Source organism: Macaca fascicularis, chromosome X (assembly GCF_037993035.2).
Source record: "Macaca fascicularis isolate 582-1 chromosome X, T2T-MFA8v1.1".
In the NCBI taxonomy this organism is placed as follows: domain Eukaryota; kingdom Metazoa; phylum Chordata; class Mammalia; order Primates; family Cercopithecidae; genus Macaca; species Macaca fascicularis.
Genome location: NC_088395.1, coordinates 115,390,543 through 115,414,703, shown reverse-complemented (window position 1 = coordinate 115,414,703; position 24,161 = coordinate 115,390,543). Strand labels below are relative to the sequence as shown.

Below are 24,161 nucleotides of genomic sequence, written 5' to 3'. Positions count from 1 at the left end.
ATTGGTGTTTTTCTGGTTGTATGAAGGACAGTTGTACCATGTTAGGTGTCATTATGACCCAATTATTGTCTTTATTTGACGATTATGTATGATCTCAGGAGATGTGTATGGGTTCACGTTGACAAGAAGTGTACATCTAATGGCTAATACTGAGTGCCAACTTGATTGGATTGAAAGATACAAAATATTTATCCTGGGTTTGTCTGTGAAGGTGTTGCCAAAGGGGATTAACATTAGAGTCAGTGGACTGGGAAAGGCAGACCCACCCTTAATCTGGGCAAGCAAAATCTAATCAGCTGCCATGGTGTCAGGCAGAAAAATGTGAAAAAGAGAGACTAGCTTAGCCTCCCAGCCTACATCTTTCTCCCATGCTGGGTGCTTCCTGCCCTCAAACATAGGACTCCAAGTTCTTCAGTTTTGGAACTCAGACTGGCTCTCATTGCTCTTCAGCATGCAGATGCCCTATTGTGGGATCTTGTGATTGTGTGATTTAATACTTAATAAGCTCCCGTTTATATATGTGTGTATACACACACACATACATATATGTACACGTGTGTGTGTGTGTGTGTGTGTGTATCTCCTATTAGTTCTGTTCCTCTAGAGAATGCTGACTAATAAACCAACTTCAAACTATACTACAAGGCTATAGTAACCAAAACAGCATGGTACTGATACCGAAACAGACACATAGACCAATGGAACAGAATAGAGATCTCAGAAATAAAGCCACACATCTAAAACCATCTGATCTTCAACAAACTGGACAAAAACAAGCAATGGGGAAAGGATTCCCTATTTAATTAATTGTTCTGGGAAAACTGGCTAGCCATATGCAGAAAATTGAAGCTGGACCCCTTCTTTGCACCTTATAAAAAATTAACTTAAGATGGATTAAAAACTTAAAAGTAAAACTCCACACTATAAAAACCCGAGAAGAAAATCCAGGCGGTACCATTCAGGTCACAGGCATGGGCAAAGATTTCATGATGAAAACATCAAAAGCAATTGCAATGAAAGAAAAAATTGACAAATGGGATCTAAACCAAAGAGCTTCTGAATGGCAAAAGAAACTATCATCAGAGTGAACGAACATAAAACCTATGGAATGAGAGAAAATTTTGCAATCTATCCATCTGACAAAGGTCTAATATCCAGAATCTACAAGGAACTTAAACAAATTTACAAGAGAAAAGCAAACAATCCCATCAAAAAGAGGGCAAAGGATAAAAGAAGACATTCATGTGGCCAAAAAGCATATGAAAAAAAATCCCAACATCACTAATCATTAGAGAAAGGCAAATCAAAACCACAATGAGATACCATCTCATGCCAGTCAGAATGGTGATTATTAAAAAGTCAAGAAACAACAGATGCTGGCAAAACTGTGGAGAAATAGGACCACTTTTACACTGTTGGGGGGAATGTAAATTAGTTCAACCATTGTGGAAAACAGTGTGGTGATTCGTCAAAGGTCTAGAAGCAGAAACATCATTTGACCCAGCAATCTTGTTACGGGTATATACCCAAAGGAATATAAATCATTCTGTTATAAAGATACATGCACGAGTATGTTCATTGCAGCACTATTCACAATAGCAAAGACATGGAATCAGCCCAGATGCCCATCAATGATAGACTGGATGGAGAAGGTGTGATGCATATATACCGTGGAGTGCTACAAAGCCATAGGAGGGAGTGAGATCACATCCTTTGCAGGGACATGGATGGAGCTGGAAGCCACTATTTTCAGTAAACTAACACAGGAACAGAAAACCAAGCACTGCGTGTTCTCACTTATAAGTGGGAGCTGAACAATGAGAATGCATGGACACAGGAAGGGGAAAAATACACACTGGGGCCTGTCTGGTGGAGGGCAGGGGCAGGGAGAGCATCAGGAAAAATAGCTAATGCATCCTGGGCTTAATACCTAGGTGATGTGTCGATAGGTGCAGCAAACCACCATGGCCCACGTTTACCTATGTAACAAACCTGCATGTCCTGCACATGTATCCCAGAACTTAAAATAAAGTAAAATAAAATATTTAAAAAATGAAGTAATCTCTAACTACTGTTGAAGCAATGTTATGGTGGCTGCTTTAAAATATTCATCAGATATTTCCAACTTCTGATTAACTTCAGTATTGCCATTAATTAATTTTTTTTAAATTCCTGTTGTGGTTTTCCTGGATCTTGGTATGATGGGTGAATTTCTATGATATTGTGTATATTTTAGATATTAGGAAACTCTTAATCCTATATAGATCTTCTATTTTAGAAAGCAATCACCTTGTTTAGGTTTAGTACATAGGTTCCAGCCTACTTTTGTGGTCTGTAGTCCCAATGTCAATTTAGTTTTCTGAGCTCTTATGGTACTATTCTGGTCAGTTTCCTTCTAGCTCCACTCAAGTTCCTGCTGGATCCTTGCTGGTGCCATCTGGTATCATTAGGTGTGGAATGGAGATACCAGACTGACAAAACGAAAAGTGTTTCCTGACCTGTTCCCCCATCACTGCATGCCTGCCAGTGAGCTTCCCACTATCATTTCTGCTTTTGCCTCTAGGGGAGGAAAGCACCTACGTGGACCACCTTCTGACACTAGGTGGAGGGGCCAGAAGCTGCTGAGCCTGTGTGGCTTTCTGCCATTCCAGGGAGAGTCAGGATACAAAATCCCTTGGTTATATTCTGCTACTGGATAAAATTCAGGAGACATCAGGCATTCTAGTGCCTCTACTGTGGGCAAAGGGGCCCACTTGCTGCCTCTTGGTATTGGATGTGAGGTGAGTTGTCCTGACCACATTCTGCTACTACTGAAGTAGGCAGATTGGGTCCACTTCTGCTGGCAGGTGAGGGATGTAAGATGGGCTAGCACCACCAGAATCAGTCCATTTTTGACACTGCTTCTAATGGGTAGGCCTGCTTCTACCAGAAAGCATATTTCTTCCTACTAAGTCTCTACTGGGTTTCCCATTTGGCCAGAGAGAGCAAATGTTTTTTGTTTGTATTTATCGGGTAGTTTGTTTACACCTGTTGGTTTTTCTACATTGCAGAGTGCTTCAGCACACAGTTCAGGCTACTTGGGATATAAAGATAAGACCCAAGTAGCTCACTACAGTGTCCTTCTCCAAATTCTGAGTTAGCCAGTCCACCATTTTTTCCATCTTTTGGATATTCTTTATTAATTGCATTTAGTTATATTTAGATAGAAACAGAGAAAATGTAGTCTATGTCATCTTGCCCAACATCGTTCCTTTATGATGGCTTTCCAAATAATCATTAAAGTCAATTTGACATTGTTTACACCTTTCTGGGTAATAAAATATCCAGTGATTTGTATATTTTAGAGTATATTACACTATACCAGAAGTTGGCAAACTATGGTCTTCCATGGGCAAATCAGCCCACATATTCCAAAGTCTGAGTTGAATAGTTGCAACAGAGATTATATGTGTCTTTCAAGTACTAAAATAATTATTATATGTCTCTTTACCAAAAAATATTGCTATTCCTTGCACTATAATACTTTAAGCTTAGTTAACTAATTGATTTGGAAATATGGACACCACCACAGAAGAGTGTTGTTATTACAGTGCTAAAATGAATTTTCGTAGAAGGAAAGAAGGTATCAATTCAAGTGACAGGGTGAATTTTTTAACAAGAGAGGACCATAGCACTGCACCACTAGAACCCAATTATGGTAATATCAATATTCATTCACTAATTCACACATGTATTTATTTTTTATTTATTTACTTATTTATTTATTTAATAAGCATCCACTGAAAAATTGTAATAGGTATGGTAGCAACAATAGAGCTCATATATAATAACACAGATACACTGGCACACAGAGGATATTTAATGAACATTAATTGAGGGAACAAATTATTAATATTGACTAAAGTCCCAGTTCTCAAGAAACCCACAATTTAGTAATAGATCAATGAGGGAGATAGACACATAAAATGATAATCATATTACAAATGGAAACGTGCTTAAGTAGTGTTATGAGAACCCCCTAGATGGGTATAGCAGAAATCACAGTTCTCCACCATTTTTCTCCCTTTCTTGGGCACACAACCATACTACATTCTAATCTCTAATGCAGTTATATGTGGCCAGGTGAATAAGCTGTCTCCAGTGAAATGAGAACAGAAATGATGTACCTCATTTCCAGATCTGGGTCTTAAAACCTCCCATGCATGTTCTTCTGTTCTCTTTTCCCCTTCTGTATGCCTGGGGTGCCAACATTCAAGGCAACTTAAAAGCCGTGTTTTAAAGATTGGAATGCTTTCTCAGCATAGGTCTTGAATGACTAGATAGAAGTCAGCTATCTCACCAACCTGAAAAATCTTTCACAACTATTAAAAGACAAAGACAAAAATATTTATACAGTGCTAATATGTGATAAAATTTGAGAGTCTATTTGTTAAAGCAGCCTGAATTTCCAATACTAACAGTGCAGTAATGACTTAACTGTGCCTGGGGAAGTTAGGCAAGGCTTCACAGAGGAGATAATGCTTGAGTTGGGTGTTAAAAATTAATGAGTTGCCTTAGTGTCAATGAAAAGAAAGATATGTATGGTTGCAGCATGGGAGAATGAGATAGAAATGAGGAGAGAAAATGATAGGAAAGGAGGCTGGAGAGCAGATTAGGACTGACTGTGAAGGGTGTTTTTTGTGTGTAGGGAGTTTCACTTTATCATTTTGTTATTGAAGAGAAACTGAAGGTTTTTAAACTGGGAAGTAAAACAATCAAGATAGTAGTTGAGAAGTGCTACTGAAAGCACCAACGGTGATAAATTAGCCTTTGGTTGCATCAGAAATAGAATTTGTTGTAACTACCCTGTCTCCAAGTTTTAATGCCATAATTGAGATCAGAAATTTGTTATCATTAATGCCACTATTGAAAAAAATGCATATTCAAAAATCTCAAAAAGACAGTTTTAGCATAGAGGTAGAAGAATTAGAACTCTAGTTTGAGGTCTAATTAAAATTATATTCATATATCATTTTAGAGGTGAACAAATTCATCTGAATAAGACATTTTAACAATTCTTAATATTTTGCAAATTCTATAATACTTGAATGTTGTGCTTTTGACTTGTGGGAGTATTAAAAGCCTTATCTGTAAGTATGAGGTGGTTGACAGAAATGAATATAAGGTTGATTTCATCATTTGTATTATATAAACTATGATATATAATGATGGTGTTTATTTCAGATTTAGAAATCTTAGCATTGATTTTTGATCTTTCAAAACATTAAATTATTCTTCTTTGAAATTTACTTCATTATGTCTAAAATAACATTTAAATGAATATAACTTCATTTCTGAACAGTATCATAGCTATCCACAAAGGTCAAAAAATTACAGTTAACTATCAATAGAAATTCTCCATTCTTAGTATAAATTAGCAGAAATTTTATATTGTAATAGTATATGAAATGCTTTTCTATAAGGTAAAGGCATAATAAAAGTTTTTATTAAGATTTAGGGGAGTGAGGAGGAGGTGGGGACGTTTATTGGGTATAAAAATAGAAAGAATGAATAAGACCTAGCATTTGATAGCACAACAGAGTGACTATAGTCAAAATGGTTTAATTGTACATTATTAAACAACTTAAAGAGTGTAACTGGATTATTTGTAACACAAAGGACAAATGCATGAGGTGATCGATAACCCCATTTACCCTGATGTGATTATTATGCATTGCATGCCTGTACCAAAATATCTCACGTAACCCATAAATAGGTACACCTACTATATACCCACAAAAATTTAAAATAAATAAATTTTAAAAATAAATAACCGAATAAAATATTTGGGGAACTCAAAGTAAATAAAAGGCAAAAAAACATCATAAATTCAGAAATTGTAAAGATTAACTGAGAATAACTTTCTTTTACTTCAAATTATGGCATTGTTTGACAAGAATCTGACAAATTAACTTTTTGTAGAAAAAAATTCAGGACTTTGAAAATTATTTTATCACTAAGGAATATTATACCCTAAAAATAACAGTGCAGAATATAGGCCATTCCATATTTTCAAAGCATCACTGCCAAAAGAAATTGATTCTCCTCTTATCACAAAGACAGACAAATCTTTAATCAGGTGATAGAGATACTTCACTCACTGCAATACACCTTTGCACTTTGGTGCACGCAAAATATAGTAAAACATATAAAATACATTTTTCGTATCCTCTTGAAAGCAACATGACAGGCTACATGCTCAGACTGATCTTCTATCTGAAAAACAGCAAAAATAATGGGTCAAATATTTTTCAAAAGATTGTTAACACCTTTTATGAGCTGACAAAAAGTGAGGAATTGTTAGGCCAGGGATTAAATGAAAAGGATAGCTACCCAGAAAGTTAAGTACAGCCCTGAAGCTTTTATGTTAATAACACTTGCCAAACTACATGAAATTAAGCATTACTTTTTGAAGACTTAAAGGATTTGGGGAACAGAAGACAAAGTTTAGGAGCCCTTAAAGTGAAAAATCAATTGAAAAATTCTTCCATAAATTTGGAATCCCTGATGTTTGAAGCTTATTTAAGTGTAATCCACATATAAATTGACCTCTGAAGGGGACCAAAAGGAAAATGGATTATCCTGAATCTTGGTGTTAAGTGATGATAGAAAAATAATTCCTGAGAACTCATAAACAGAAGAAAGCTTCAAGTAGGGTTACATATACAACATTTTTTACCAAGAATATCCAAAAACTCAAACAGAAAATTAATTAAAGTGGTTTTAGACTATTGGTATCCCCACACATCTCAAATATGTAATCCAAACATTTTCTGTAGGTACTCACCTAAGCATCATTTAATCTCCACTGATGAACATTCAAAGCAAGTAAGTGATTGATAGTCAAAAGTCTCTATGCTCAAATGGTTAAGAAGAAAGCACCAAAATGGCAGCAGAAAAGAAACAAGATAATCAAACCAAAAAACAAAACTAAAGTTCAAATTTTGAAATTATAAGACAGAGAACATAAAACAAGTATACTTAATATATTACAAAAATGAGAAATGTTTAAAAATAAGTAATGAACATGGCAATTTTTTAATAATCTAATAAAACTTCAAAATATTAATAATATAGTAATTGAGATTGTAAACTCAATAGACAGATTTAATAGCAGATCAAATAAAACCAAAGAGAGAATTAGATATCTGTAAAAAAAATTCAAGAAATTTTCTTTTTTATTATTATACTTTAAGTTCTAGGGTACATGTGCATGACGTGCAGGTTTGTTACATAGGTATACATGTGCCATGTTGGTTTGCCACACCCATCAACTCGTCACTTACATTAGGTATTTCTCCTAATGCTATCACTCCCCCAGCCCCCCACCCCAACAGGCCCCAGTGTGTGATGCTCCCTGCCCTGTGTCCATGTGTTCTCATTGTTCAACTCCCAACTATGAGTGAGAACATGTGGTGTTTGGTTTTCTGTCCTTGTGATAGTTTGCTGAGAATGATGGTTTCCAGCTTCATCCATGTCCCTGCAAAGGACATGGACTCATGCTTTTTTAAGGCTGCATAGTATTCCATGGTGTATATGTGCCACATTTTCTTAATCCAGTGTATCATTGACAGACATTTGAGTTGGTTCCAAGTCTTTGCTATTGTGAATAGTGCCACAATAAACACACGTGTGCATGTGTCTTTATAGTAACATGATTTATAACCTTTTGGGTATATTTCCAGTAATGGGCTCACTGGGTCAAATGGTATTTCTAGTTCTAGATCCTTGAGGAATTGCCACACTGTCTTCCACAATGGTTGAACTAATTTGCACTTCCACCAACAGTGTAAAAGTATTCCTATTTCTCCACATCCTCTCCAGCATCTGTTGTTTCCTGACATTTTAATGATCGGCATTATAACTGGCATGGGATGGTATCTCATTGTGGTTTTGATTTGCATTTCTCTGATGACCAGTGATGATGAGCATTTTTTCATGTGTCTGTTGGCTGCATAAATGTCTGCTTTTGAGAAGTGTCTGTTCATATGCTTTGCCCATTTTTTGATGGGGTTATTTTTTTTCTTGTAAATTTGTTTAAGTTCTTTGTAGATTCTGGATACTAGCCCTTTGTCAGATGGGTAGATTCCAAAAATTTTCTGCCATTCCTAGGTTGCCTGTTCACTCTGATGATAGTTTCTTTTGCTGTGCAGAAGCTCTTTAGTTTAATTAGATCACATTTTTCTATTTTGGCTTTTTTTGCCATTGCTTCTGGTGTTTTAGTCATGAAGTCTTTGCCCATACCTATGTCCTGAATAGTGTTGCCTAGGTTTTCTTCTAGGGTTTTTATGGTTTTAACTCTAACATTTAAGTCTTTAATGCATCTTGAGTTAATTTTTGTATCAGGTGTAAGGAAAGGATTCAGTTTCAGCTTTCTACATATGGCTATCCAGTTTTCCCAGCATGATTTATTAAATAGGGAATCCTTTCCCCATTGCTTTTTTTTTTTTTTTCATGTTTGTCAAAGATCAGATGGTTGTAAATGTGTGGTGTTACTTCTGAGGCCTCTATTCTGTTCCATTGGTCTATATATCTGTTTTGGTACCAGTACCGTGCTGATTTGGTTACTGTAGCCTTGTAGTATAGTTTGAAGTCAGGTAGCGTGATGCCTCCAGCTTTGTTCTTTTTGCTTAGGATTGTCTTGGCTATGCGAGCTCTTTTTTGGCTCCATGTGAACTTTAAAGGGATGTTTCCATTTCTCTGAAGAAAGTGAACGGTAGCTTGATGGGGATGGCATTGAATCTATAAATTACCTTGGGCAGAATGGCCATTTTCACAACATTGATTCTTCCTATACATGAGCATGGAATGTTCTTCCATTTGTTTGTGTCCTCTTTTATGTTGTTGCACAGTGGTTTGTAGTTCTCCTTGAAGAGGTCCTTCACATCTCTTGTAAGTTGGATTCCTAGTATTTTATTCTCTTTGAAGCAATTGTGAATGGAAGTTCATTCATGATTTGACTCTCTGTTTGTCTGTTACTGGTGTACAGGAATGCTTGTGATTTTTGCACATTGATTTTGTATCCTGAGACTTTGCTGAAGTTGCTTATCAGCTTAAGGAGATTTGGGGCTGAGACGATGGGGCTTCCTAAATATACAATTATGTCATCTGCAAACAAGGACAATTTGACTTCCTCTTTTCCTAATTGAATTCCCTTTATTTCTTTCTCTTGCCTGACTACGCTGGCCAGAACTTCCAACACTATGTTGAATAGGAGTGGTGAGAGAGAGCATCCTTGTCTTGTTCTAGTTTTCAAAGGGAATGTTTGCAGGTTATGCCCATCCAGTATGATATTGACTGTGGGTTTGTCATAAATAGCTCTTATTATTTTGATATATGTTCCATCAATACCTAGTTTATTGAGAGTTTTTAGCAAGAAGGGCTCTTAAATTTTTTGAAGGCCTTTTTGCATCTATTGAGATAATCATGTGGTCTTTGTCATTGGTTCTGTTTATGCGATGGATTGTGTTTATTGATTTGCATGTGTTGAACCAGCCTTGCATCCCAGAGATGAAGCCAACTTGATTGTGGTGGGTAAGCTTTTTGATGTGCTGCTGTATTCAGTTTGCCAGTATCTTATTGAGGATTTTTGCATCGATGTTCATCAGGGATATTGGTCTACTCTTTTTTTGTTGTGTCTCTGCCAGGATTTGGTATCAGAATGATGCCGGTCTCATAAAACGAGTTAGGGAGGAAGCCCTCTTTTTCTGTTGATTGGAATAGTTTCATAAGAAATGGTATCAGCTCCTCTTTGTGCCTATGGTAGAATTCAGCTATGAATCTGTCTGGACCTGGACTTTTTTGGTTAGTAGGCTATTAATTATTGCCTCAATTTTAGAACCTCTTATTGGTCTATTCAGAGAGTCAACTTTTTCCAGGTTTAGCCTTGGAAGGGTGTATGTGTCCAGGAATTTGTCCATTTTTCTAGATTTTCTAGTTTATTTGCATAGAGGTGTTTATAGTATTCTCTGATGGTAGTTTGTGTTTCTGTGGGATTATTGGTGATATCCCATTTATCATTTTTTATTGCATCTATTTGATTCCTCTCTATTTTCTTCTTTATTAGTCTTGCTATCAGTCTATCTGTTTTGTTGATCTTTTCAAAAAACCAGCTCCTGGATTCCTCGATTTTTTGAGGGGTTTTTCGTGTCTCTGTCTCCTTCAGTTCTGCCCTGATCTTAGTTATTTCTTGCCTTCTGCTAGCTTTTGAATTTGTTTGCCCTTGCTTCTCTAGTTATTTTAATTGTGATGTTAGGTTGTCAATTTTGGATTTTTCCTGCTTTCTCTTGTGGGAATTCACTGCTATAAATTTCCCTCTACATGCTGCTTTAAATGTGTCACAGAGATTCTGGTATGTTGTGTCTCTGTTCTCACTGGTTTCAAATAACATCTTTATTTCTGCCTTAATTTTGTTATTTACCCAGTAGTCATTCAGGAGGAGGTTATTCAGTTTCCATGTAGTTGTGCATTTTTCAGTGAGTTTCTTAATCCTGAGTTCTAATTTGATTGCACTGTGGTCTGAAAGACAGTTTGTTGTGATTTCTGTTCTTTTACATTTGCTGAAGAGTGTTTTACTTCTAATTGTGGTCAATTTTAGAATAAGTACAATGTGGTGCTGAGAAGAATGTATATTCTGTTGATTTGGGTGGAGAGTTCTATAGATGTCTATTAGGCCCACTAGGTGCAGAGCTGAGTTCAGGTCCTGGATATCTTTGTTAACATTCTGTCTCATTGATCTGTTTAATATTGACAGTGGGGTGTTAAAGTCTCCCATTATTATTGTGTGGGAGTCTAAGTCTAAGTCTCTTGGTAGGTCTCTAAGAACTTGCTTAATGAATCTGGGTACTCCTGTATAGGGTGCATTTATATCTAGGATAGTTAGCTCTTCTTGTTGAATCGATCCCTTGTAATGGCCTTTTATGTCTCTTTTGATCTTTGTTGGTTTAAAATCTGTTTTATCAGAGACAAGGATTGCAACCCCTGGGGGTTTTTTGGGTTTTTTTTTGTTTTTGTTTTGTTTTTGCTTTCCATTTGCTTGGTAGATCTTCTTCCATCACTATATTTTGAGCCTATGTGTGTCTCTGCATGTGAGATGGGTCTCCTGAATACAGCACACTGATGGGTCTTGACTCTTTATCCAATTTGTCAGTCTGTGTCTTTTAATTGGGGCATTTAGTTCATTTACATTTAAGGTTAATATTGTTAAGTGTGAATTTGATGCTGTCATTATGATGTTAGCTGGTTATTTTGCCCGTTAATTGATGCAATTTCTTCATAGTATCAATGATCTTTACAATTTGACATGTTTTTGCAGTGGTTGATACTGGTTGTTAATTTCCATGTTTAGTGCTTCCTTCAGGAACTCTTGTAAGGCAGGCCTGGTGGTGACAAAATCTCTCAGCATTTGCTTATCCATAAAGGATCTTATTTCTCCTTCACTTATGAAGCTTACTTTGGCTGGATACGAAATTCTGCATTGAAAATTATTTTCTTTAGAATGTTGAATATTGGCCCCCGCTGTCCTCTGGCTTGTAGGGTTTCTGCTGAGAGATCTGCTGTTAGTCTGATGGGCTTCCTTTTGTGGGTATCCCATCCTTTCTCTCTGGGTACTCTTAACATTTTTTCCTTCATTTCAACCTTGATGAATCTGACAATTACGTGTCTTGGGGTTGCTCTTCTCGAGGAGCATCTTTTTGGTGTTCTCTGTATTTCCTGAATTTGAATGTTGGCTTGCCTTGCTAGGTTGGGGAAGTTCTCCTGGATAATATCCTGAAGAGTGTTTTCTAACTTGGTTCCATTCTCCCCGTCACTTTCAGGTACACCAATCAAATGTAGATTTGTTCTTTTCACATAGTCCCAAGTTTCTTACAGGCTTTGTTCATTTCTTTTCGCTCTTTTTTCTCTAAACTTGTCTTCTTGCTTTATTTCATTAATTTTATCTTCAGTCATTGATATTCTTTCTTCTACTTGATCAAATCAGCTATTGAAGCTTGTGCATGCATCACAAAGTTCTCATGCTGTGGTTTTCAGGTCCATCAGGTCATTTAAGTTCTTCTCTACACTGTTTATTCTAGTTAGTCATTCATCTAATCTTTTTTCAAGCTAAAAAGCTTGAACATCTTCCTTTAGCTGGAAGTTTATTATTACTGAGCTTGTGAAGCCTACTTCTGTCAACTCATCAATCTCATTTTCCGTCCAGTTTTGTTCCACTGCTGTCAAGGAGCTGTGATCCTTTGGAGGAAAAGAGGCACTCTAGTTTTTGGAATTTTCAGCTTTTCTGCTCTGGTTTCTCCCCATCTTTGTGGTTTTATCTACCTTTGGTCTTTGATGTTGGTGACCTACAAATGGGGTTTTCTTGTAGATGTCCTTTTTGTTGATGTTGATGCTATTCATTTCTGTTTGTTAGTTTTCCTTCTAATAGTCAGGCCCCTCAGCTGCAGGTCTGTTGGAGTTTGCTAGAGGTCCACTCCAGACACTATTTGCCTGGGTATCACTAGCAGAGGCTGCAGAACAGCAAATATTGCAGAACAGCAAATATTGCTGCCTGATCCTTCCTCTGGAAGCTTCGTCCCAGAGGGGCACCTGCCTGTATGAGGTGTCTGCTGGCTCCTACTTGGAGGTGTCTTGTCAGGCTACACAGCAGTCAGGGACTCACTTGAGGAGGCAGTCTGTCCATTATCAGAGCTCAAATACTGTGTAGGGAGATCCACTGATGTCTTCAGGGCTGTCAGACAGAGACCTTTAAGTCTGCAGAAGTTGTCTGCTGCTTTTTATTCGGCTATGCCCTGCCCACAGTGTTGGAGTCTAGAGAGTAGGCCATGCTGAGCTGCATTGGGCTCTGCCCAGTTTGAGCTTCCCAGTGGCTTTGTTTACCTAATCAAGCCTCAGCAATGGCAGACGCCCCTCCCCCTGCCAGGCTGCAGCTTCACAGGTCGATGTCAGACTGCTGCACCAGCAGTGAGGAAGGCTCTTTGGGCATGGGACCCACCAAGGCAGGCATGGGATGGAATCCCCTGGACTTCTGGTTGCTAAGACTGTGGGAAAAGCACAGTATTTAGCTGGGAGTGTACCGCTCCTGCACGTACAGTCTGTCGCAGCTTCCCTTGGCCAGGAAAGGGATATCCCCCAACCTCTTGCATTTCCTGAGTGAGGCAATGCCCCACCCTGCTTTGACTCACCCTCCGTGGGCTGCACCCACTGTCCAGCCAGTCCCAATGAGATGAACTAGGTACCTCAGTTGGAAATGCAGAAATCACCCATCTTCTCCATCGATCCCACTGGGAGCTGCAGACCAGAGCTATTCCTTTCAGGCCATCTTGGAAGATCTCCTAAAAATTGAAGAAATTTTTTTAAATGCTATCCAAAAAACAATAAGGAAAATGTAAAAGAGACTAAGAAAGCTGGAAGACAGAATAAGAATACCTATCACATGTCCAATTGAAGTTGAGTAGGAGAGGAGAGAAAAACTAGGCTAGAAATAACACAGGAGATAATGGCAGAGAATTTTCAGAAGCTAGGTTTGGTGATCAAAGTCACCAATACACAGATTCAAGAAACCTAATGATTGCCAAACAAGATGAATAAAACAGAAATCCACACCTTGATACAGCATGAATTTCAAAATATCAAAGATAAAGAGAAGACTTTAAAAGTAATCAGAAATATTTAATATGCTGATAAAAAGAAAAAATAAATTGTCAAAGTAGAATTTTACACATTAAAAATACTTTTCAAGAATGAGAATAGAATAATGATTTTTCAATCAAAAAAAAGATTTGTAACCAGTAATTCCTCACTAAAAGAAATTCAAATATACAATTTCAAGGATACAATTTAGATAGGGGAAGAGAATAAGATAGAAGGCCTGAGATGCAAGAAAGATAAAGAAAATGTTGAATACGTAGTTTACAATTTCTAAGGTAAAAATTATAAAAGTAACAATAGAGTATATGAAAGAAGATGCACAAGTGGCTAACAAATATGTGAAAAGATGGTCAACATCAGCAGTCATAAGAGAAACACAAATTAAAACTTTAAATGAGATATTACCTCATCCATGTTAGGATGGCCACTATCAAAAGAACAGAAAACAACAAGTGTCGAGGATGTGGACAAATTGGAGCCCTTGTGCACTGCTAATGGGAATGTGAAATGGTGTAACCATTATGGAAACCAGAATGTACGTTGCTCAAAAAATTAAATAATAATAAATAATATTAAAATTAATAATATAAATTACCATGTGATCCAGTAATGTCACTTTTGGATGTATATTCTGCCTTGGTAAATTTCGTAGTGTTATAACAGAATATCAGAAACTGGGTATTTTATAATTCAGATAAATTTATTTCTCAAAGTCCTAGAGGCTGGGGAGCCCAAAGTCAAGGTGTTTGCAGCTTTGATGTCTGGTGAGAATCTGATCTCTGCTCCCAGGATGACACCTGGAATCCTGCCTGCACCCTCCAAAGGTGAAGAATGCTATGTCTTCACATGGCAGAAAGCAGAAGGAAAAAAAAAAGGGATAAAGTCCTTCTACCCAGCCCTTTTATATGGGCATTAATCCATTCATGAGAGTAGAGCCTTCAGGACCTAAGCATCTCCCAAAGGCCACACCTCCCAACACTGTTGAATTGGGGATTAAGTTTCTAAAACATGAACTTTGGGAGACATGTTAAAATAAGATATCCAAGGGCTTGGTGTGGTGGCTCATGCCTGTAATCCCAGCACTTTTGGAGGCCCAGGTGGGTGGATCATGAGATCAGGAGTTCAAGATCAGCCTGACCAACATGGTGAAATCCCGTCTCTACTAAAAATAGAAAAATTAGCCAGGCATGGTGGCACATGCTTGTAATCCTAGCTACTCAGGAGGCTGAGGCAGGAGAATCACTTGAACTCAGGAGGTGGAGGTTGCAGTAAGCGGAGATCGCACCACTGCACTGCAGCCTGGGTGACAGAGTGAGACTCCATCTACATATATAACCAAAATAATTCAAGGCAGGATCTTGAAGAAATAATTGAACACACATGTTTATTGTATAATTCTTCACAATAGCCAAGAGATGGAAGCAACACAAATGTCTGTTAACAGACAAATGGATAAAGAAAATGTGGTATGCACATACAATGGAATATTATGTAGGCTTAGAAAATAAGGAAGTCCTATCACATGCTACAATGTGGATGAGCCTTGAGGACATTAGGCTAAGCAAAACAGTGCACTCCTAAGAGCACAAATACTGCATTATTCCACTCATAGAAGGTATCTAAAGCAATCAAATTATAGAAATAGAAAGTGGACAGGTGTTTGCAAATGGTTAGAGGGAGAGAGGAGAGGATATTAGAGTTTAATAAGTATAAAGTTTCAGTTTGACAAGATAAAAAAGTTCTAGAGGTATGTTACACACCAATGTAGATATACTTAACACTACTTAACTGTTCACTTGAAAAAGGTTAAGATGGTGAATTTAAGGGTTTTTTTAACCGCAATAAAAAAGAGAACAACTTCCATACAAACAAAAGAATAAAATGGGGAAAATAATTAATAAATCAAAAGATGATAGGCAATAAAGCAAACAAATATAGATACGGCAAGAAAAACAGAAATACAATGTTGTAAAAACAAATCTAAATACATCAGAATTATATTGTTTGTAATTGGAACGTATTCAAAACAATACACATGACTATACATAGGCTAATTCTTGTATAAACTATATTATATCAATACAATGGAGAACTATACACCTGTAACAAAAGAATGAGTGAACTTCTGGTTTCCAGTCTAGCATGTAAGGAGGTTGAGATATGTCTTTCTCATTCACAAAACAAGAAAAATAAAACTGAACAAAATGAAAATCAATCTCTTTTTAGATTCATCAGGGAACTGATATCATAGGACAAACTTCTGCCCCAAACTGGAAGAAATGGACTGATAGAGATGGAGGACCACAACTTACCAGAATGGAAAGCAATGAGCAGAAACCTCCACAGAAACCAGTCTGGGGAAAAAAAAAAAAAAAACCAAACACCTTATGATGACTACCCAGAAGCTCAGTGTGGACAAGTTTAAGAGTTTAATATTCCAGAGAGCCTAGCATTAGTGGGTGGTGAGGGAGCTTGGTTTTACCTCCAGGAGCTCTATTATGTTCTCACAGTCAAGACCAGAAAATAGTCCCTTCATGCTTCTGGTAAGACAAGAGATAAAGTAACGATTTAAAAATATGCACAGAGTATTTTTCTTAACAAGAGCTGCCCTCAAGTGAAGCTATTTTACTGGAGTGCAAACTACTGGAGCTTTACAAAATCTAACCAACTTGGGGAAAAGGAAAACATCCACCTCCAGCTTTTGCTACCTTCCACATGAAGGATGCAAAATGTCCAACTCTAGTACCCTCTTAGCCTTCCTGACTGTCCTAAAAAGAAAAACCAACCAACAAACAAAAACCTCAGAAGCACTTGTGAAGGTCACAGCCCAGTAGTACAGGATTACTAAAAAGACTTTGATCTAATCATGGAAATATAGATTGTTGTCCCACTACCCACCCACCACAACAATACAGCTCATATATAATACAGAAATAGAACTGAAATAACCCTGTGCCTCAGATCATATTTAATAATTCTCTAAGGAAAACCCAAAGACAATAGAGGAGACGAAAATGAAGACACTAGAGAAAAGTTTAACTTCTAAATGTACAATGATAGCAAATAGTTAACACAGCCTAAACCCTAACTAGATAAACATAAAATCTCACATTAAAGGCCTATTTCCTTCATTTCTTTTTAAACAGTATATTGTGCCTGGCTAAAAAAAAAATACCAAGCATACTAAAAGATAAAAACCAAGTTTGAAGAAACAGAGCAAGCATTAGTCAGACTCAGATGTGACAAAGATGATAGAACTATCAAACCAGGGTTTTAGAACAACTGTAATTAATATGATAAGAACTCTAACAAAAAGTTGGACAACATTAAATAAGAGATAGATAATATAAGTAGACACACAAAAACTCTAAGAAAGAATAAAAAAGAGATGCTAGAAATAACAAATTACTGTAACAGAAAAGGATTCCTTTGATAGTCTCATTGATAGATGGGACACAGTCAAGGAAAGAATTAGCAATTCTGAAATCCATAAAGAGAAAAGAATGCAAAACAGAACAGGATATTTACCTCAGAACTGTGAGTCAATAACAATAACACACAGGATGGGAATACCAGAAGGAGAAGAAAGACCCCTCCCCCCCCACAAAAATAAACACACACACAGAATAAATATTTGAAGCAACAATAACAGAAAATTTGCCAAACCTAAAATAAAAACTAACCCACAGATCCAGGAGAGTCAGAGAATACCAAGCAGGATAAATACCAAAATATCCACACCTAGAGATATCATTTTGAAACTTCACAAAATCCAAGGCAAAGAAAAAAAATTGAAAAATCCTGTGAAGAATCAAGGATAAAAATTACATTGAGAAGAAAAAGCATAGCAACATGGCCAAATAGAAGGCTCCACTGATCGTCCCTCTTACAAGGACACCCATTTAACAACTGTCTAGATGGAAGATATACCTTCATAAGAACCAAAAACGAGGTGAACCCTCACAGTACCTGGTTTTAACTTTGTATTACTGAAAGAGGCACTGAAGGGATAGAAAAAAACAGTCTTGAATTGCCTATGCCACCCATCCCCCACCCCCCAGCAGTGACGGCATGGTGTGGAGAGCATCTCTGGATGCTGGGGGAGGGAGTACACAGCAGTCATAAGGCATTGATCTCAGTGCTGTCCTGTTAGAGCAGAAAGGAAAATCAGAACAAATGTTGACCATGGAGAGAGCAATTACACCAGCTCTAGCCAGAGGGCTAAGCTAGTCACCACAGGCTAAGGTGCTCTAGGTTTCTAAATAAACCTGAAAGGCAGTCTAGGCCATAAGGACCACAACTCTTAGGTGAGTCTTAGTGCTGAACTGGGCCAAGAGACAATGGACTATGGAAGCATGTGACCTACTGAGACACCAGCTAGGACAGCTAAGGGAGTGCTGGCATCACCCTCCTAAACCCAGGCTGCACAGCTCACAGCTCCAAAAGAGATTCCTTCATTCTGCTTGAGGAGAGTGAAGGGAAGATTTGTAGGACTTTGTTTTATATCCTGGATACCAGATCAGCCACAGCAGGACAGGACTGAACAGAGTTCTGAGGCCCCAGTTCCAAGCCCTAGCTCCTGGACAGCATTTCTAGACGCATTCTGGGCCAGAAGGGAACCCACTGACTTGAAGGGAAGGACTCAGTCCTGGAAGTATTCATCACTTGCTAACTGAAGAACCCTTGGGCCCTGAAGAACCAGCAGCAATAACCAGGTACTACATCAAGAGACATGGGTGAGACTCTGAGACTTGCTGGTTTCAGGTGAGACTCAGGACATTCCCAATTGAGGTGGTTATGGGGTAAAAATCCTGCTTCAGAATAGCAGAGGCAAAAGTAAAGTGGACTTTGTCTTGCACCTTAGGTACCAGCATGGCCACAGAGAGGTAGAGCACCAAGTGGGCTCTTGGGATCCTCGATTCCAAGACTTGACTCTTGAATGGCATCTCTGGACATGTCCTGTGCCAGAGGGAGGCCCACTTGTCCTGAAGGGTGAGTCCCAGGTCAGGTAACATTCACCACAAGCAGACTTAAGAGCTCTTGGGACTTAAGGGTATATCAGCAGTAGTCTGGCAGTACTCCCCATGGCCTGTGGTGGCAGTGGCTATGGGGTTAGGCTCTTCAGTTTTTGGAAAGGAGAGGCCAGAATGAGAAAGACTGAATCTTGTGGTTTGAGTGTGAGCTCGGCAACAGTATAATAGAACACCAGGTAGAATTCTAGGGTTTTTGACTCTTCTAGTCCCTGAATCCTGGATGGCACATCTGGTCTCCTCCAAGGCATGGAGCAACTTGTCACCATGAAGGGAAGGATACAGGCCTGACTAGCTTTGCCACCTGCTAATTGTAGAGCTGCAAGATTTTGAGTGAACATATGCAGTAGCCAGGGAGTGGTTACAGCAGGCCTTGGGTAAGACCTAGAGGTGTGTTTCCTTCCAATCTGACTAAGCATAGTCATAGCGGTGGTGGCCACAGGGGTATTTATGTAACACCACCCCAAATTTAGATGATTCAGAACAGAGAGAGAGAGACTCCATTTTTTGGGGGGGAGAAAGTAGGGAAAAAGAACAAGATTCGCTGCCTGGTAATCCAGAGAATTCTCCCAGATCTGGTCCAAGACCATCAAGGTGCTACCTCTATGAGTCTGCAAGAAACACAGCATTACTGAGCTTGGGGTGCACCCTAAAGCAGACACAACTTAGATCACAACATCCAAGTCTTCCCATGAAAGAAACCTTCCCATGAAAGCCCAGACAGTGAAGACTACAATAAACACCTAACTCTTCAATGCCCAGACACCAAAGAACATCCACAAGCATCAGCACAATTAAGGAAGACAAGACCTCATCAAATGAACTGAATAAGCCACCAGGGACAAATCCTGTAGAAACAGAGATTTGTGACATTTCAAACAGAGAATTTGAAATAGTTATTTTCAGGAAACTCAAAGAAATTCAAGAGAACACAGAGAAGGAATTCTGAATTCTATCAGATAAATTTAACAAAGAGATTGAAACCATTAAAAAGAATCAAGCAGAAATTCTAGAGCTGAATATTACAACTGGCATACTGAAGAATGAATCAGAGTCTTTTCATAGCAGAATGGATCAAGGAGAAAAAAATTAATAAGCGTGAAGGTAGACTACTTGAAATTACACAGTCAGGTACAAAAACAGACATGTAGACAAGTAGAACAGAATAAAGAACTCAGAAATAAGACCTCACACCTACAATCATCTGATCTTTGACAAATCTGACAAAAACAAGCATTGGGGAAAGGATTCCCTATTTAATAAATGGAACTGGAAGAACTGACTAGCCATATTCAGAAAATTGAAACTGAACCCCTTCCTTACAAATTATACAAAATTAACTCAAGATAGATTAAAGACTTAAGTATAAAACCCAAAACCATAAAAACCCTAGAAGAAAATCTAGGCAATACCATTCAAGACATAGGCACGGGCAAAGATTTCATGAAGAAAACACCAAAAGCAATTGCAATGAAAGCAAAAATGATAAACAGGACATAATTAAACTAAGGAGCTTCTGCACAGCAAAAGAAATTATCATCAGAGTGAATAGATAGCCTGCCAGAACGGGAGAAAAGTTTATCAATCTATCCATCTGACAAAGGTATAACATCCAGAGTCTACAAGGAACTTAAACAAATTTGCAAGAAAAAACAAAGAACCCCATTAAAAAATGGGCAAAAGACATGGACACTTCTCAAAAGAAGATATTCATGCTGCCAACAAATCTATTTTTTAAAAAAATGTACCCTAGAACTTAAAGTATTAAAAAAAAAAAAAGATAATAAAAGATAACCTTTTTTGGGGGAAAAAAAAAAAAATCTTAGGCCAGGCATGGTGACTCAAGCCTGTAATCTCAGCACTTTGGGAGGCCGAAGCAGGTGGATCACCTGAGGTCAGGAGTTCAAATCCTGCCTAACCAACATGTTGAAACCCCATCTCTGTTAAACATATAAAAATTAACCGGGTATGGTGGCCCATGCCTGTAATCCCAGCTACTTGGGAGGCTGAGGCAGGAGAATCACTTGAACTCAGGAGACTGAGGTTGCAGTGAGCTGAAATCAAACCACTGCACTCCAGCCTCGGTGGCGGAGTGAGACTCTGAGAAAAAAAATAAATAAATAACTTAGCATCACTGATTATTAGAAAAATGCAAATCAAATCAAAACTAAAATGAGCTACCATCCCATGTCAGTCAGAATGGCAATTATTAAAAAGTCAAGAAGTAACAGATGCTGGCGAGGTTGCAGAGAAAACAAAATGCTTTTACACTGTTGGTGGGAGTGTAAATTAGTTCAACCATTGTGGAAGACAGTGTGACAATTCCTCAAAGATCTAGAAGCAGAAATACCATTTTACCCAGCAAACTTATTATTGGATATATACCCAAATAAATATAAATCATTCTATTATAAAGATGCATGCATGCATATGTTCATTGCAGTGCTATTCACAATAGCAAAAACATGGAATCAACCCACATGCCCATCAATGATAGACTGGATAAGGAAAATGTGATTCATATACACCATAGAATACTATGCAGCCATGAAAATGAACAAAATCATGTCCTTTGCAGGGACACGTAGATAAAACTGGAAACCATTATTCTCAGCAAACTAACACAGGGACAGAAAACCAAACACCACATGTTCTCACTTAGAAGTGGGAACTGAACAATGAGAAAACATGGGTATATGGGAGGAGAAACACAAACTCGAGCTGATGGGGTGGGCAGGAGGTTGGAGAGCCTCAGGAAGAACAGCTAATGGATGTTGGGCTTAATACTTAGGTGAGGCTTTGATCTGTGCAGCAAACCACCATGGCACATGTCTTCCTATGTAACAAACTTGCTCATCCTGCACGTGTATGCCAAAACTTAAAATAAATGCTGAAGAAAAAAATAATAAACGTTCAGAGTAGACAAAAGAAAAGAGAATACAAAACAATGAACGACACCTAAAGGATCTAGAAAAGAGCCCCCAAAGGACAAATCTAACAAATATTGGACTTAAATAGGAGGTAAAGAAAGAGACAGGGGTAGAAAATTTATTCAATGGGGTAGTAACAGACAACTTCCCAAACCTAGAGAAAAACATTAACATACAAGTACATGAAGGTTACAGAACACCAGGCAGATTTCACTCAAAGAAGACTACCTCAGTACATTTAATATTCAAACTCACAAAGATCAAGGATAAAGAAAGGATTTTAAAATCAGGAACAGAAAAGAAACACACAATGGAGCTCCAATATGTCTGGCAACAGACTTTTCAAAGGAAATTGTACAGGTCATGAGAGAGTGGCATGAGATATTTAAAGTGTGGAAGGAAAATAACATTTTTACCCTAGAATTGTATATCCTGCAAAAATATCCTTCAAACATGAAGAAGAAATACTTTTCCAAACAAAAGTTGAGGGATTTCATCAGCACCAGACTTTTCCTACAAGAAATGCTAAAGGGAGTACTTCAATAACAAAGAAAAGGATATTAATGAGCAATAAGTAATCACCTGAAGGTACAAAACTTACTGGTAATACTAAGTACACGAAAAAATTAGAACATTATAACACTATAGCTGTGGTGTGTAAACTACTGTTATTCTAATTAGAAAAATCAAACAATGAACCCATAAAAAATAATAAATACAACAACTTCTCAAGACATAGACAATACAATAAGATATAAGTAGGAACAAAAAAGGATAAAAATGAAGGAGAAAAGCTAACACATCAAGTTTGTATTCATTTTTTTCTTTATTTGTATGTTTAGGCAAACAGTGTTAAGTTGTTATCAGCTTAAAATAATGGGTTATAAGATAGTATTTGCAAGACTCATGGTAATCTCAAACCAGAATACATACAACAGATACACAAAAAATAAAAGCGGCCGGGCGCGGTGGCTCAAGCCTGTAATCCCAGCACTTTGGGAGGCTGAGATGGGTGGATCACGAGGTCAGGAGATGGAGACCATCCTGGCTAACACGGTGAAACCCCGTCTCTACTAAAAAATACAAAAAACTAGCCAGGAGAGGTGGCGGGTGCCTGCAGTCCCAGCTACTCGAGAGGCTGACGCAGGAGAATGGCGTAAACTTGGGAGGCGGAGCTTGCAGTGAGCTGAGATGCGGCCACTGCACTCCAGCCTGGGTGACAGAGCGAGACTCCGTCTCCAAAATAAATAAATAAATAAATAAATAAAAATAAAAATAAATAAATAAAAAGCAAGAAACTAAACCATACCATCGAGGAAAATGATCTTCACTAAAAGGAAGATGGGAGGGAAAGAAAGAAGGAAGAGAAGACCACAAAATAACTGGAAAACAGCACAATGGCAGAAGTAACTCTATACTTATCAATAATAATATCAAATATAAATTGACTAAGCTCTCCAAAGAAAAGACATAGATTGGCTGGCTGAATTTTAAAAATGAGACCCATTGATCTGTTGCCTACAAGAAACACACTTCACCTACAAAGATATCATAGACTGAAAATAAAGGGATTTAAAAAACATATTTCATGCCATTAGAAACCAAAAAAGAGTAGCTATACTTCTATTAGACAAAATAAATTTCGAGACCAAAATGACAAGAGGAGTCAGAGGGTCACTATATTATGATAAAGGGGTCAATTCAGCAAGAGAATATAACAATTTTAAATATATATGTACCCAACACTGGGGCACCTAGATATATAAAGCAAATATTATTCGAGCTAAAGACAGAGATATACTCCAGTACAATAATAGCTGGAGACTTTTAGCACTCCCCTTTCAGTACTGGACAGATCTTTTAGACAGAAAATCAACAAAGAAACATCAGACTTAATCAGCACTATAGACCAAATGGATCTAGTAGATATTTACTGAATATTTCATCCAACAGCTACTGAATACCCATTCTTTTCCTCAGCACAGGATCATTCTCAAGGGTAGACCATGTATTGCATCACAAAGCAAGTCTTAAAACATTCAAAAAATTAAAATAATATTAAGCATCTTCTGTGATGACAATGGAATAAACTAGAAATCAAAAATAAGAAGCATGTTCATTGCAGCACTATTCACAATAGCAAAGACTTGGAATCAACCCAAATGTCCATCAGTGACAGACTGGATTAAGAAAATGTGGCACATATACACCATGGAATACTATGCAGCCATCAAAAAGGATGAGTTTGTGTCCTTTGTAGGGACATGGATGCAGCTGGAAACCATCATTCTCAGCAAACTATCACAAGAACAGAAAACCAAACACCACATGTTCTCACTCATAGGTGGGAACTGAACAATGAGATCACTTGGACTCGGGAAGGGGAATATCACACACCAGGGCCTATTATGGGGAGGGGGGAGGAGGGAGGGGGGAGGGATTACATTGGGAGTTATACCTGATGTAAACGATGAGTTGATGGGTGCTGACGAGTTGATGGGTGCAGCACACCAACATG

The 24,161-nt window shown here is 37.9% G+C and overlaps 1 long non-coding RNA gene across 1 annotated transcript in view; it reads left to right on the top strand.

Annotated features, from left to right (window-relative positions):
• The window catches only part of LOC135969333 (uncharacterized), an 86,707-nt gene that overhangs the window by 37,979 nt on the left and 24,567 nt on the right, over nucleotides 1-24,161 (top strand). The window lies entirely within an intron of this gene.